This window comes from Rhinoraja longicauda, chromosome 4 (genome assembly GCF_053455715.1).
Source record: "Rhinoraja longicauda isolate Sanriku21f chromosome 4, sRhiLon1.1, whole genome shotgun sequence".
Classification (NCBI taxonomy): domain Eukaryota; kingdom Metazoa; phylum Chordata; class Chondrichthyes; order Rajiformes; family Arhynchobatidae; genus Rhinoraja; species Rhinoraja longicauda.
Genome location: NC_135956.1, coordinates 47,710,027 through 47,723,958, shown reverse-complemented (window position 1 = coordinate 47,723,958; position 13,932 = coordinate 47,710,027).

Below are 13,932 nucleotides of genomic sequence, written 5' to 3'. Positions count from 1 at the left end.
AGCAAACATTCATGGAAGTGCCTCTGCTTTCAGTGCACACAACATGTTTCTGATTTTCTTGTGTGATTTGACCTGCTTTCAATTATATCAGATGGATGGCCATTAAGAGAACATGTTTTTCTCTATCTACAGTACATGCATTTAGCATGTGCGGTGGCATTGGTGATCTCGGGCTTGTCCTGGCAGCTCAGTCCTGGTCTAAAAGAAGGTAGCATGGCGATCTCAGTCTTCTCCCTGTAGTTCACCCTTGCCTCGAGAGTGGGTGCTGACGGTCTCAGGTTTATCTTGGCAGCTCAGCTTAGGCCTATAAGAGGAGGCCCTCATGGTATCTGGCTTATCCTAGCCCCTCAGTCTTTGCTTCTGTGTGTGGGCACCAGTCCCTCATTGTCTGTAGGCTGGAAGAGGAACTGCTCTCAGGCTTGCCCTAGCCATTCAGTCATAGCCCCAGTAGGGAAGCTGGCTGTCTATGGCTTCTTCCCAGCAGCTCAGTCTTGACAATACAATGGCATTGGTGGTCTTCGGTTTGTCCCAGTGACTCAATCTTCCTCGAACCTGCAAGGGAAACATAGCCTGTAGGGGGGCACCCCACTTCCACCCCACTTCCACCCCACTTCCACCCCACTTGCCCCCCACTTCCTCTCTCTAGCTGGAATACCTGGTTATTGTAAGAAGTATGCTGATGAGCTTCAGGTGGGCCAATCCGATGTTAACTAACTGCACGCAGCTAATACCAATGAAGGTGAGGATTGGCCTCTCCTGGCCTATGTGCAGTGATAGTGATCAGAACAGTATCTGAGGGAGGGAAGCATTGTCACACCTTCTAAAGGAAATCAGAGCAATACGCAGTAAATAATAACCTGGAAAGAGTAAATGCCTGTGGACCTAAGTAAATCTTGCAGTGGTGATTTGACGTTTGAGGTGAATACCAATCATACAACAAACTGGAAGCTGTGCAAGCCCATGAGAGAAAAAAGGATGGAAGGATATTCTGAAAGGGTGAGGTGAAGAGAGATAGGAGTCGGAGCATTATGTTGTGTGTGTCATGAGGACAAAGGACTTCAAAGATATGGACATCATCTCAGAGCAAATTGAGGGATAAATTTCAATAGCTACGAACTGTTCATGTCCCAATAACATTATCGCCACCTGTGAGACAATGGTGTAGCTGGTGACTTCTGGCACTGTGTGTGTGTGGCATTTGCCCATACCTACGAACAAGATCATTTCCTCTGTGTGCTCTGGTTTACTCCCACATCTCTGAGAAGGGTAGATTTAGTGTAAATGGGCGGTTGATTATCAGTGTGGATTTGAGGGGGCCAAAGACCTCGCTTCTGTGCTCAATAATTCTATGATATCATCAATGAGGTGTCAAGTGCCTTTCAGTTACCCTCAGTTAATTTGGTAACCCATTGCTCTAATTGGCCAAGCAGAAGGAATTATTCAGCACAGACCAGGGCAATACATTAATACATTAAGTCGAACCGCTGTCGTACAGCTCCAGCAACCTGGGTTCAACCCTGTCACTCGGATGCTGTCTGTGTGGAATTTGCACACACTGTGACAATGTTGGTTTTGTCTGGGTGCTCCGGTTTCCTCCAATGACACAAAGATAAGTGGGTTAATTGGTTCATCATCCACTGTATATTAGCTTAAGCCTGGAGATGAGTAGCAGAACCTAGGGGAGAGTTGATGGGAATGTGGGGAGAATAAAGTGCGTTAGGGTAGAATGGGTTAGATGGTCCGCATGGACTATGGGCCGAATGGCCTATTTCTATGCTGAACCTCTAAATGACTCAGGCTCTATGGACAGAGACAGATGTTAAAATGAAAGCTGCTGGAAATACTGGACAGATAAGGTAGCACCTCCAGAGAGAGAGAGAGAGAGAGCTAAGATAGAAATTAGTTGTATGGACTTGACATGGAGTGCAGGAACACATGTGCCTTGAAGCTTCTAGGATTATGAGGTATGAGCTCGATAGATCTTTGATAACCAGCAGCATTAATAGATTTGGGGTAAAGTGGGATAAATGGATTTGTGTCACAGATCAAGTATGACGTTAATGAGCTGCAAAACCAACTCAACGTACCCCCTCCTACTGGTTTCTTCCTGAAAATCGTTCAACCTGGTCACTTCTCGGTAAACCTCCTCTAAACACTCTCTAAGGCCTTTACATCTTTCCTGATTTGTAGTACTCAGAATTAGAGTTATACAGCATGTAAACAGCCCCTTTGGCCCAACTTTCCCGTGTCAACCAACATGCCCCATCTACACTAGTCCCATCTGCCTGCGTTTGGCCCATATCCCTCTAAACCTACCTGATTAAATGTTTAAATATCGTGAAAGTACCTGCCTCAACCACCTCCTCCAGCAGCTCATTCCATATTCCTTCCACTCTTTATGTAAAAAACATTGCCTCTCAGGTTCCTATTAAATCTTTCACCCCTCACCTCAAACCTTAAATTTGCTCCACCACAAATTTGCAGAGACGCAAAATGTTACCCTAATTTACAAGCTGCTGTCCATGTTTGACCCAAGCACTTCATATGGCAGTCACGCAATGGAACTTTGATTTAAGACTCAAAACAAAACAAACCTTAAACTGCTGTCATTTTCCAACGGGAGGGATAAAACAAGTTAATAGTGCAAATTGTAAACTAACATAATTTACCATGAAGAAGAATTACTGAGCTTGGCAGCTTTCAAGCCCAGTCATGTATGATCTTGAACAGGACTGCTCTTCCAGACGAGTACAAATCTCTGTGAGTCTTGGGGTGGGGGTAGTGGGCAGTAGAGTGGTGGGGCAGACAATGGAGTTGGGGGGGAGGGGGGGGGGGAGAAGTTTGTTACGGAATAAACATGGAAATGAAACAGGCGCAAGGAACATTTAGGTAGATGAGAAGAAGGAAGGGGATGAAATGCTGTTAATCCAACAGGAATCGGAACCAGCACAGGCTCGGGAATGACAAAGGCATTTGAATATCTGAGTTGGTCTCATGTAACAGACATAAGACCCCCTTCTATGCTTACTTACTTACTTACTGCCCATTATGTCTCCTGGCATGTAGGGCAACAACGAAGGTTCTCCACTCCTGTCTGTTCTGGGCTAGTTTCTGGACACTACCACAGGTCAATTCCATAGTTTTCATTTCCTCCTCTACAGTTCGACGCCATGTGGTTTTGGGTCTCCCTCTTTTCCTTTTCCCTTCTGGTATCCAGTGCAGGGCTATTCTTGGGATTCTGTATGGTTCTCTTCTCAGTATATGGCCAATCCAGTTCCAGTGCTTTCTCATGATGATGGTATCAATACTCTCTTCCTGGCATTGAGCAAGGGGATATGGTGTTTGGCCAAAATATTCTAAGGATTCTTCTCCGGTTCTTCGTATGGAAGACTGACAGCTGGTTGATGTCACTCGCTGTCATTCTCCAGCATTCTGAGCCATATAAGAGGATGGAGAGGACACAGCTCCCGTATATCTTCAGCTTGGTCTTGGTGCTGTGTTGCTGGGACCTCCATACATTGTTTAGCATTCTGAAAACATTCCTAGCCTTGTTTAGCCACTTCTTAATGTCATTTTGTGCTCCGCCATCGTATCTGACTTTATTACCAAGATAAATAAACTCCTCAGTTATGGGAAGGTCGTTTCCATTCACTTGGATTGGTAAGGGGTTTTGGATGTTTAGTGTCATTAATTCAGATTTTTTCTGATTTATCTTCAAGCCAATAAGTTGTGCAAAGTCACTAAGATGGGATGTTTTTTCCTGCATGTGTTTGTGAGTGTGGGAGACCAGAGCTATGTCATCAGCAAAATCAAGATCTTCCAATGTTGAGAAGAGGGTCCATCGTATGCCTCTTGCTTGATCTTCAGTTGTCTGACGCATCACCCAGTCAATAGCAATATTGAAGAGTAGCGCTGACATCACACACCCTTGTCGAACTCCTGTCTTCACCTGGAATGTGTGGTTACTATTCCCTACTCTGCAAGAGAAGTTGGCGTAGAAGCTCTTAATTACTTCGACTATGTGCTGTGGGATCCCATACATTCGTAATATGCCCCAGAGACTGTCCCTGTGGATGCTGTCAAATGCTTTCACGAAATCAACAAAGTTGATGTATATCTGTCTCTGCCACTGTGCACTGTTCTATAATGTTACGCAGGGCAAATATCTGGTCAATGCATCCCCTCCCACCACGAAATCCTGCCTGCTCTTTCCTGAGCTGTTTGTCTACTGCTTCTGAGGTACGTTGTATTATAATCTTTGCCAGAATCCTGCTTGGAATTGATAGAAGAGTGATTCCTCTCCAATTGTTACACTCTCTTAAGTTGCCTTTCTTTGGTATCCTAATGAGGACTCCTTCTGACCAGTGGTCAGGTATCTATGCGTTGATCTGAAATTGTTTCCGATTCACTTGCTTCCCACTCAAACTATTCTGTTCTTTAATGTATCGCTCAACACTAACTTTCTCAAGAAAGTTGGTGCAACGAAAGGAGAACCTAATGAAGGTCTTTAAAATGATGAAAGGTTTAATAAAATGGATTATTTTATTTTTATGATTTATTAAAATAACTGAATCAGTGCCCAATGTCACCTTCCTTCCTTTAAAATCTTTCCTTCAACATCAATATTTCAAACCAATATTTCTTATCATATTTCAATATTACCCGAGGAATCTTTCAACAATAAATCATATTGTCAATAGTATTTGTGAAATTAATTAAAATAAACATCATGGGATTATTGTTTCCCATTAATGGACAATACCAGGTCTATCAAGTTACATTTTCTTACTGCTAATAATGGCAAGGTCTGTTTTCCAAAATCTACCCAATATTTTATGGAAAAACGTCGCAACTTCCAACTTTCCATCGGATTTGCTATTGTCTTTATCTGAATGAACAGAAAAACTTGCATTTCTATAGCACCTTTCAGGATAGAGGGCATCCATCCCGAAGAGCTTCCCTGCCAATGAAGTCAGTGGCCAGAAAGGCAACAACCAATTTCCATGTAGTAAACTCTCAGAAACAGGAATGTGAGTGTGACCGGATAATCTGCTTCCATGGTCTGAACTAAGGGATAATTATTGCCTGGGAAAGCATGTGTTACCTTGGCTAGAAGATCAGGACGTTGGGAATGGGATTAAAAGATCAGCAGCTGTTGGACCAAAGAGGAAGCTGGCTGAAGGATTCCCATTGAAGGGACCGATGAAAGCAGGAAGAAATAACTTCCAAAACCAACAATTCCAAACAAAGATTGAAAGGAATTTTTTAATTGTCTTTGCCTGATGCTTGAGAAAATGTCACTCTGTGACAAGTCCTGGATGATTTGTTTCTCTCAAGGCCAGAGGTGGAAAATAAATCTGCAAATGAAAACTCTAAACTATTTAAGTAAAGCATTTCACACAGTGCAGCCAGCTATTAGAAAGTCACCAAGGCATAAGAGCAACAGTGTAAACTGACTGGCTTTCAAACTTTTCCAGTGCTTTAAACTGACATGAACCTTTTCATTTTTACAAATTATCATACAAAGCACTGCCCTTCTTAAATTTGCATTTTATTAAATGCACTGAGTCAGAGTGCTTGCCTCTGCATTTGCTCAAAAAAAATCAAAGAGACTGGACATTTTGAACTTTGCATGTCTGTACAGCATTTATAAAGTTTTTAAACTCAGATTCTAACAACATTCCTGTAACTCTCAGCTGCCAGAACAATTCACCCAAAACAGAATCTCCTGCACATGTTTCCCTGAACTCAGAATGTCGCTATGAAGTGAGAGTATTCTTCTCCCTTAAAAGGATTGCAGATATTTATTTCTCAGTGTGTGGCTCAACGTGTTGCGCTGTGAGTCAGAAGATTTATGGGTTCAGGTTGCACTACAAGGACTATATAATGTGTAGGAAGGAACTGGAGATGCTGGTTTCCACCAAAGATAGACAGAAAATGCTGGAGTAACTCAGCGGGTCAGGCAGCATCTTTGGAGAAAAGGAATAGGTGATGTTTCAGGTCGCAACCTTTCTTTACCTACTCCTTTTCTCCCCAGATGCTGCCTGACCCACTGAGGTACTCCAGCATTTTGTGTCTATCAAAAGCTTAATAATTTTCTCCCAGAGCAGTGCAGAGAAACTGTTCTGCTGACAAAACTCTCTCTATTTGATGAGGTGAAAAACCAAGACATAGTCTGTTTCAGCTTGGTGGAGAGAGTTCTACTGAGATACAAGTAAGAGTACAAGTACAAGTAAGATACAAGTAACTTATTTACATCGGCGAGAACAAACGCAGGCTCGGCGATCGCTTCGCTCAACACCTGCGCTCGGTCCGCGTTGGCCAATCTGATCTCCCAGTGGCCGAGCACTTCAACTCCCCCTCCCATTCCCAGTCTGACCTTTCTGTCATGGGTCTCCTCCAGTGCCATAGTGAGGCCCACCGGAAATTGGACCTGCTGAGTTATTCCAGCATTTTGTGACCCAAAGTACCTGTTCAACTCATCTGTCATTTCCTTGTCGAAGCGATCGTCGAGCCTGCGTTTGGTCTCGCTCAATACCTGCGCTCAGTCCGCGTTAAACAATCTGATCTCCCGGTAGCTGAGCACTTCAACTCCCCCTCCCATTCCCAGTCTGACCTTTCTGTTATGGGCCTCCTCCAGTGCCATAGTGAGGCCCACTTTGGGTCTGTCTTCACTAAGGAAGAAGGGTGGGTGGGCAGATGCTTGGCAGATGCAGTATAATGTGGATAAATGTGAGGTAAATGTGGATAAATGTGAGGTTATCCACAAATAATCTCCCAGATGTACTAGGGGACAGAGGATCTAGGGCGATGGAGGAACTGAAGGAAATTCACTTTAGTCAGGAAATGGTGTTGGGTAGACTGATGGGACTGAAGGCTGATGTATCCCCAGGGCCTGATGGTCTGCATCCCAGGGTACTCCAGGAGGTGGATCTAGAAATCGTGGACACATTGGTGATCAATTATCATTTTCCAATGTTCTATAGATTCTGGATCAGTTCCTGTGGATTGGAGGATAGCTAATGTTATCCCACCTTTTAAGAAAGGAGGGAGAGAGAAAACAGGGAATTATTGACCAGTTAGCCTGACATCGGTGGTGGGGAAGATGCTGGAGTCAATTATTAAAAATGTAATCGTGGCGCATTTGGATAGCAGTAACAGGATCGGTCCAAGTCAGCATGGAGTTATGAAGGGGAAATCTTGCTTGACTAATCTTCTGGAATCTTTTGAGGTTGTAACAAGTAAAATGGATAAGGGTGGGCCAGTGGATGTAGTGTATCTGGACTTTCAGAAAGCCTTTGATAAGGTCTCACACAGGAGATTAGTGGGCAAAATTAGAGCACATGGTATTGGGGGTAGGGTATTGACATGGATAGAAAATTGGTTGGCAGACAGGAAACAAAGAGCAGGAATTAACGGGTCCCTTTCAGAATGGCAGGCAATGACTAGAGGGGTGCCTCAAGGCTTGGTGCTGGGACCGCAGCTATTAACAATATATATTAATGATTTTGATGAAGGAATTAAAAGTAACATTAGCAAATTTGCAGATGACACAAAGCTGGGTGGCAGTGTGAACAGTGAAGAGGAAGCTATAAGGATGCAGGGTAACTTGGGTAACTTGGATAGGTTGGGTGGGTGGGCAGATGCATGGCAGATGCAGTATAATGTGGATAAATGTGAGGTTATCCACTTTGGTGGCAAGAACAAGAAGACCTATTATTATCTGAATGGTATCAGTTTAGGAAAAGGAGAAGTGCAACGAGACCTGGGTGTCCTTGTACATCAGTCACTGAAAGTAAGCATGCAGGTACAGCAGGCAGTGAAGAAAGCTCATGGCATGTTGGCCTTCATAACAAGTGAATTTGAGTGGAGGAGCAGAGGTCCTTCTGCAGTTGTACATGGGCCCTGGTGAGACGACACCTGGAGTACTGTGTGCAATTTTGATCTCCTAATTTGAGAAAGAACATTCTTGCAATTGAGGGAGTGCAGCATAGGTTCACAAGGTTCATTCCTGGGATGGCGGGACTGTCATATGATGAAAGAATGGAACGACTGGGCTTGTATTCACTGAAATTTAGAAGGATGAGAGGGGATCTTATAGAAACATATAAAATAATTAAGGGATTGGATAAGCTAGATGCAGATAACATGTTCCCGATGTTGGGGGAGTCCAGAATCAGGGGCCACTGTTTAAGAATAAGGGGTAGGTCATTTAGAACTGAGTTGAGGAAAAACATTTTCACCCAGAGAGTTGTGAATTTGTGGAATTCTCTGCCTCAGAAGGCAGTGGAGGCTGATTCACTGGATGCATTCAAAAGAGAGTTAGATAGAGCTCAGGGCTAAAGGAATCAAGGAATATGGGGAGAAGGCAGAAACGGGGTACTGATTATGGATGATCAGCCATGTTCCCATTGAATGGTGGTGTTGGCTCGAAGGGCCTATTTTCTACGTTTCTATGTTTTCCCCACTCCCTTCTCTTCCCTGTGCACCACCTGGATTTCTCTTCTCCTCTACCCCTTGCACCTTCATTCTTTAGCTTCACAATTGGCAACTCTTCAATCCTTTTGTCTCATACCTTCTGTCTTTTCATTTATGGCGCAGGGGGCAGCACAGAGGTTCAGCAGTAGAGTTGCTGCCTTACAGCGCCAGAGACCTGGGTTCAGTCCTGACTATGGTGCCGTCAGTACAGAGTTTGCACATTTTCCCTGTGACCACGTGGGTTTTCCCCGGTTGCTCCAATTTCCTCCCACACTCTAAAGACCTACAGGTTTGTCAGTTAATTGGCTTCGGTAAGATTGTAAATTGTCCCTAGTGTGTAGGCTAGTGCTAGTCTATGGGGTGATTGGTGGTTAGCGTAGTGTGGACTTGGTGGGCTGAAAGGCCTGTTTCCTCGCTGTATCTCTTGTCTAAATTATAGTCTAAAGCCTTTGTCCAACCATCTGCCTATCAACCCCCCTCCCCACAACAGTACCCACCCGGCAGGCTTTGCCCTGCCACTCTTCTCTTCCAGCTTGAGATCATTTTTCCCCCTTACAATCAGTAAAATCACCTGTCCATGTTCTCCGGAGATGCTGCCCGATCCAGCACTTTGTGTGTGTTTATTTTTGTAAACCAACATCTGCCGTTCTTTGTTTCTACAGAAGTTCCCTTCACTGAATTTGTTGCAATTTATATTGATTCCCAGAAGTCTAAGATCGACAGTTGAGCAAAGTGGCCAAATACTCACTAGGCGCTGCACTGAATGAGAGAGAGAGAGAAAGGTACTGCCTCCAAAGGTTCCGCATGAAATCACCTCTTAACTGAACTTCCCCCCTGGACTGTATAATGGGACCTCCATCAAGCAGCTGGCAGTAATGAAAGGAGGGGTATTTATTCATAACATACTTTATTTACACCCAAATAGAGCAGAACCAGGAGTAGGTTCCTTTTACCCAACTATTATTTATAACCCAGACAATCCTCCATTAAACAAATGTCAGAAGCAATTAGACTTGTTAAAAAATAATGATCTCAAGTTTGGTTCCACGCTGGGAAAGGTGATAAGATGATTGATATTAGGTCTTTGTTGTTCTAATTCACTGCAGAGGACCGGTTGTTCTGACTGTAGGATTTTTAATTAATTGCTTATTGGAGGAAGTTTTCGTTCTCCACCTTCCCCACAGCTTGTGTCCCCACCTGCACTGGGATCAACTACAGGTTTGGCCACAATACATTCACTTCCATTCTCTACCTCATTCATTTATATTGTAAACCGTCACAGTCTGACTGCTGATCCTTGTGGCACTCTGCTGGTTACAGGTCGCCATCCTATAAAGGACCCTTTTTTCCCTACGTTTTCATATCCATAAACTTTTTTTTTAACATTGGCACGATGAATTGCAGATGAACTGCAGATACCAAAAACGACACAAAGTGCTGGAGTAATTCAGTGGGTCAGGCAGCATCTGTGGGGAACATGGATCGCTGACGTTTCAGGTTTGGTCTCTTCTTCAGACTGATGGAGGGGGGAAGCTGGAAGAGAGGTGGGGTCAGGACAAAACCTAGCAAGTGATAGGTGGATGCAAGTGAGGGGGAAGGGGTAGATTGGCAGATAGTTGGATGGAGGCCAAATACGAAAAGATAAAAAATTGTGAGATAAAGAGATAAGAATTAAAGTGCCCAAAATGTGAAGCGATGGGTGGAAGGTGATAGAGGGAGTGGGTGGGTGGGGGTGCAAGAGAAATGGGTGTACACACAGGTGGAGGGGAATAAGGGGGAGGGGAGGAGAGTGGGGAGGAGAGTGGGGAGGAGGGGGGGATAGGTGGTGGGGGGTGGGATAGGTGTTGGGGGGAGGGGTGAGGATAGGTGGTGAGGTGGGAGGGGGACAGGTATGGGAAGGTGAGGGATGGGGGGGGAGAGATTGGGTTTTTTTGGAGGTTAGTTGCCTAAAATTGGAGAATTCAATATTCATACCGTTAGGTTGCAAGCTACCGAAGTGGAATATGAGGTGCCGTTCCTCCAGTTTGCCTGTGGCATCAGGCTGGCAGTGGAGGAGGTCCAGGACAGAAAGGTGAGTATGGGAATGGGAAGTGATATTCCTCTAGTTTGTGTGTAGCCTCACTCCTACCTTTCTGACCTGGGCCTGAGTGAGGTCACACATAAACTGGAGGAACTGCATCTCATATTCGCTTGGGTGGCTTACAACCTAATGGTGTAAACATTGAATTCTCCAATTGTGGGTAACCTGCAAACGATCCCCCTCCTTTCTCCCCCCCCCTTCTTCTTTCCCCCTCTCTTCCCTGTGCTCCACCTGAATGTGCACCCATTTCTCCCTTTCCCCTACTACAGAAATTCCAGAGATAGAAGCATAAGTTGTGAGACATGATGGAAGAGTTGCAAATTGCAAAGCTAGACGGAGGAAAGTAGCAGGAGGGGAGGAGAGGACAGGGAGGGAGAAATAGGTGGGAGTCTAGATGGAGCATAGGGGAGGGGATGGGGCTAATCTGCATACAAGATCTCACAAACAGCAGTCCAGGTAATAACCAGGTAATGTTTCAATTTTATTTATTTGTATAGAGGGTGTAGATGTCGCTGGCATGGTTAGCTTTTATTACCAATCCATTCGTCGCCTTCAAGAAACCATCTGCCAGTCTTCATAGAATATGTACTAATCCCACAGTTCCAGGATTTAGACACAAGATCATCCAAATGGCAGCTTTTCCAGCAGCATATCAGCCCCCACTTGCCTGCTGGTTTGTGGTGGTGCTGCAGGGTTTATATGCCATTCATATGCCACCACAGCAGGAATGGAATTTATAAAATACCCAATGTTGTACAAGACTGGGCTCGGGAATGATGATCACAAGATGACTATATTACTGTAAGACTCCACTGGTTCACTAGTACTCTTTGGGTGGAGATATGTCTGCCAACCCTACCTGGCCTGTACGAAATGTGATTCCCTATCCAGAGCAAAGTGGTTGACTCTTAACGGCCTTCTGAAATGGTCCAGCCAGCCATCGCTTGTCACGCCGCCATGTTAGCGAGCAGTGGTTCTTCCGAAGGGCAACTAGTGACGGGCACTAATTGCTGCCCTTGCCCACGTTACTCTGATCCTGAAAAATGAACAAAGACAAAAAATATATACTCTTGTGAGTTTGAATTTCTGAAGTGGGATTTGATCCCACAACTCCTGAGGGTCAGTTCCATGAATTCTGCCCCCTCTGACAGAGCCAAGAGGTGGTATGTGAAGGATGCTGTGTAAGAGAAACTACCATGTTTACGAGAGAGTGGAGGCATTTTAAATTGCTTTTTAGGATGGTGTGAGCCTGATTAAAAAACTCCAAAGAATGACATTTAAAATGACAAGACTCCAGTAATTCATGAATAATGCCTATGAAAAGTGCACAGATTAGAATCTGAGGAGGTAAAAGATGGGATCATTAACTTGCGTCTTAAGTGCGCTGTGTGTGTACGGATTGCAAAACTACCCACTTACCGTCACTACCTTTATTGTTATTTACTTCACCTATCAAGCTTCCTCGCATTAAAAAAATTGAGAAAAGTAATTTGCCTTGAAATAACAAATACGCCCATATGATTTCCACTTAGCAGGTGCAGACTTAAATGGATTATATCGGTCTTTGTAGTATTATGATGCTCGTTATTGTGGCACTGTATATTATCAGCTCCAGATTGATAAAGAGCAGTCTTTAATAAGATGCATTCACTCTAAAACCAGAAGTGCACATACCAGTACCTTTGTTTCAATATTAGTCCAGATGTCAACCCTAAAGCTATGCCCAACTTGGAATGGCGAATAATGAAATGAAAAATAATGCAAGCATGCAAATTAGGATAGAGAGATTAGGCCACTCAGCCCGTCAAACTTGCTCTATCATAATGGAAGATCATGGCTGATTTAATTGCAGCCACAACTCAGTATTCCTACCCCTTTACCTATCCAGAGTCAATCTACCTTGGAAATATTCAAAGCTTCTGCTTCCACTGTACTTTGGGAAAGGCAGGTCCAAAGTTTTATCACCCTCTCATACAAAAAACTCATCTCAAATCTGTCTTAAATGGGCATCCCTTATTTTTTTTAAAGTTTTATCTTATGGATTCTTCCACAAAAGAAAACTTTAACTCCATATCCACCCTGTCAATTCCCCTCAGCATTTAGAAGTCTCAATCAAGTCACCTCTCACTCTTCTAAACTCCAGCAGATATAAGCCTAGCCTGTCAATCTTTTCAACCTGCACAGTGGCGCAGCGGTAGAGTTGCTGCCTTACAGCGAATGCAGCGCCGGAGACTCAGGTTCGATCCTGACTACGGGCGCCGTCTGTACGGAGTTTGTACGTTCTCCCCGTGACCTGCGTGGGTTTTCTCTGAGACCTTTGGTTTCCTCCCACACTCCAAAGACGTACAGATATGTAGGTTAATTGACTGGGTAAATGTTTTTAAAAAATTGTCCCTAGTGTGTGTAGGATAGTGTTAATGTGCAGGGATCGCTGGGCGGCGCGGACTCGGTGGGCCGAAGGGCCGATTTCCGCGCTGTATCTCTAAAAAAAAAAACTGCCCATACCAAGTGTTTGTGTGGTAAACCTCTTCTGAAAAATGCATTTGCAGAAATGCAAATCAAAAATCACTGCAGTTGCTGGAAGTCTGAAATAAAAACAGAAAATGATGAAAACACTCGGCAGATCAGACAGCATGTCTGGAGGGCAAAGCTCCCAACTTGAAACGTCACCTATCCATGTCCTCCAGAGATGCTGCCTGGCCACTGAGTTACTCCAGCACTTTGTAGTCTGTCGAAATAAATGTTTCAGGTGTCCATGAATTAAGGAGTGGGTTCTAACAACGAATAAATGCTGATAGGTACCAATTGAGATGAATGATTAGTTTCTGTGGTAGAGTTCGAAGTAACATGAAACAGTTCAACTTGTTTTCAAATCAAAGATTCTAACTCTTTTGTCTCCTTTTCATCTCTAGCATTTGTAACTTACTCCACCCATTTGTCATCACCCCACCTCACCTGTAGTTACCTCTCACTTGCCAGACTTTGTCTCACCCCATCCCACCTTTCCAGCTTTCTCCTCCCCCCACTCCAATCAGTCTGAAGCAGGGCCCCAACCTGAAACGGACTGTCCATTCCCTCCACTGATGCTGCCTGACCCGCTGAGTTCCTCCAGTACTTTGTTTCTGGTGTCTGCCTTTTTTTCTTCCATCTATTACCCACCTCCACTGTCTCCCATCTCCACTCCACTCCCTCCCCACCAACCTATCATCCTTCACCCCTCCCCATCCTCACCCATCACCTATGGCCCCCATCTCACTGCTGCCCCTCTCTTCTTTATATTAGCTATCTACCCTCTCCACTCTCAGGCCTAATGCAGTATCTCCACTTGAAATGTCAACAATTCCCTTCACCCACAGGTGCTGCTCAATCCATTG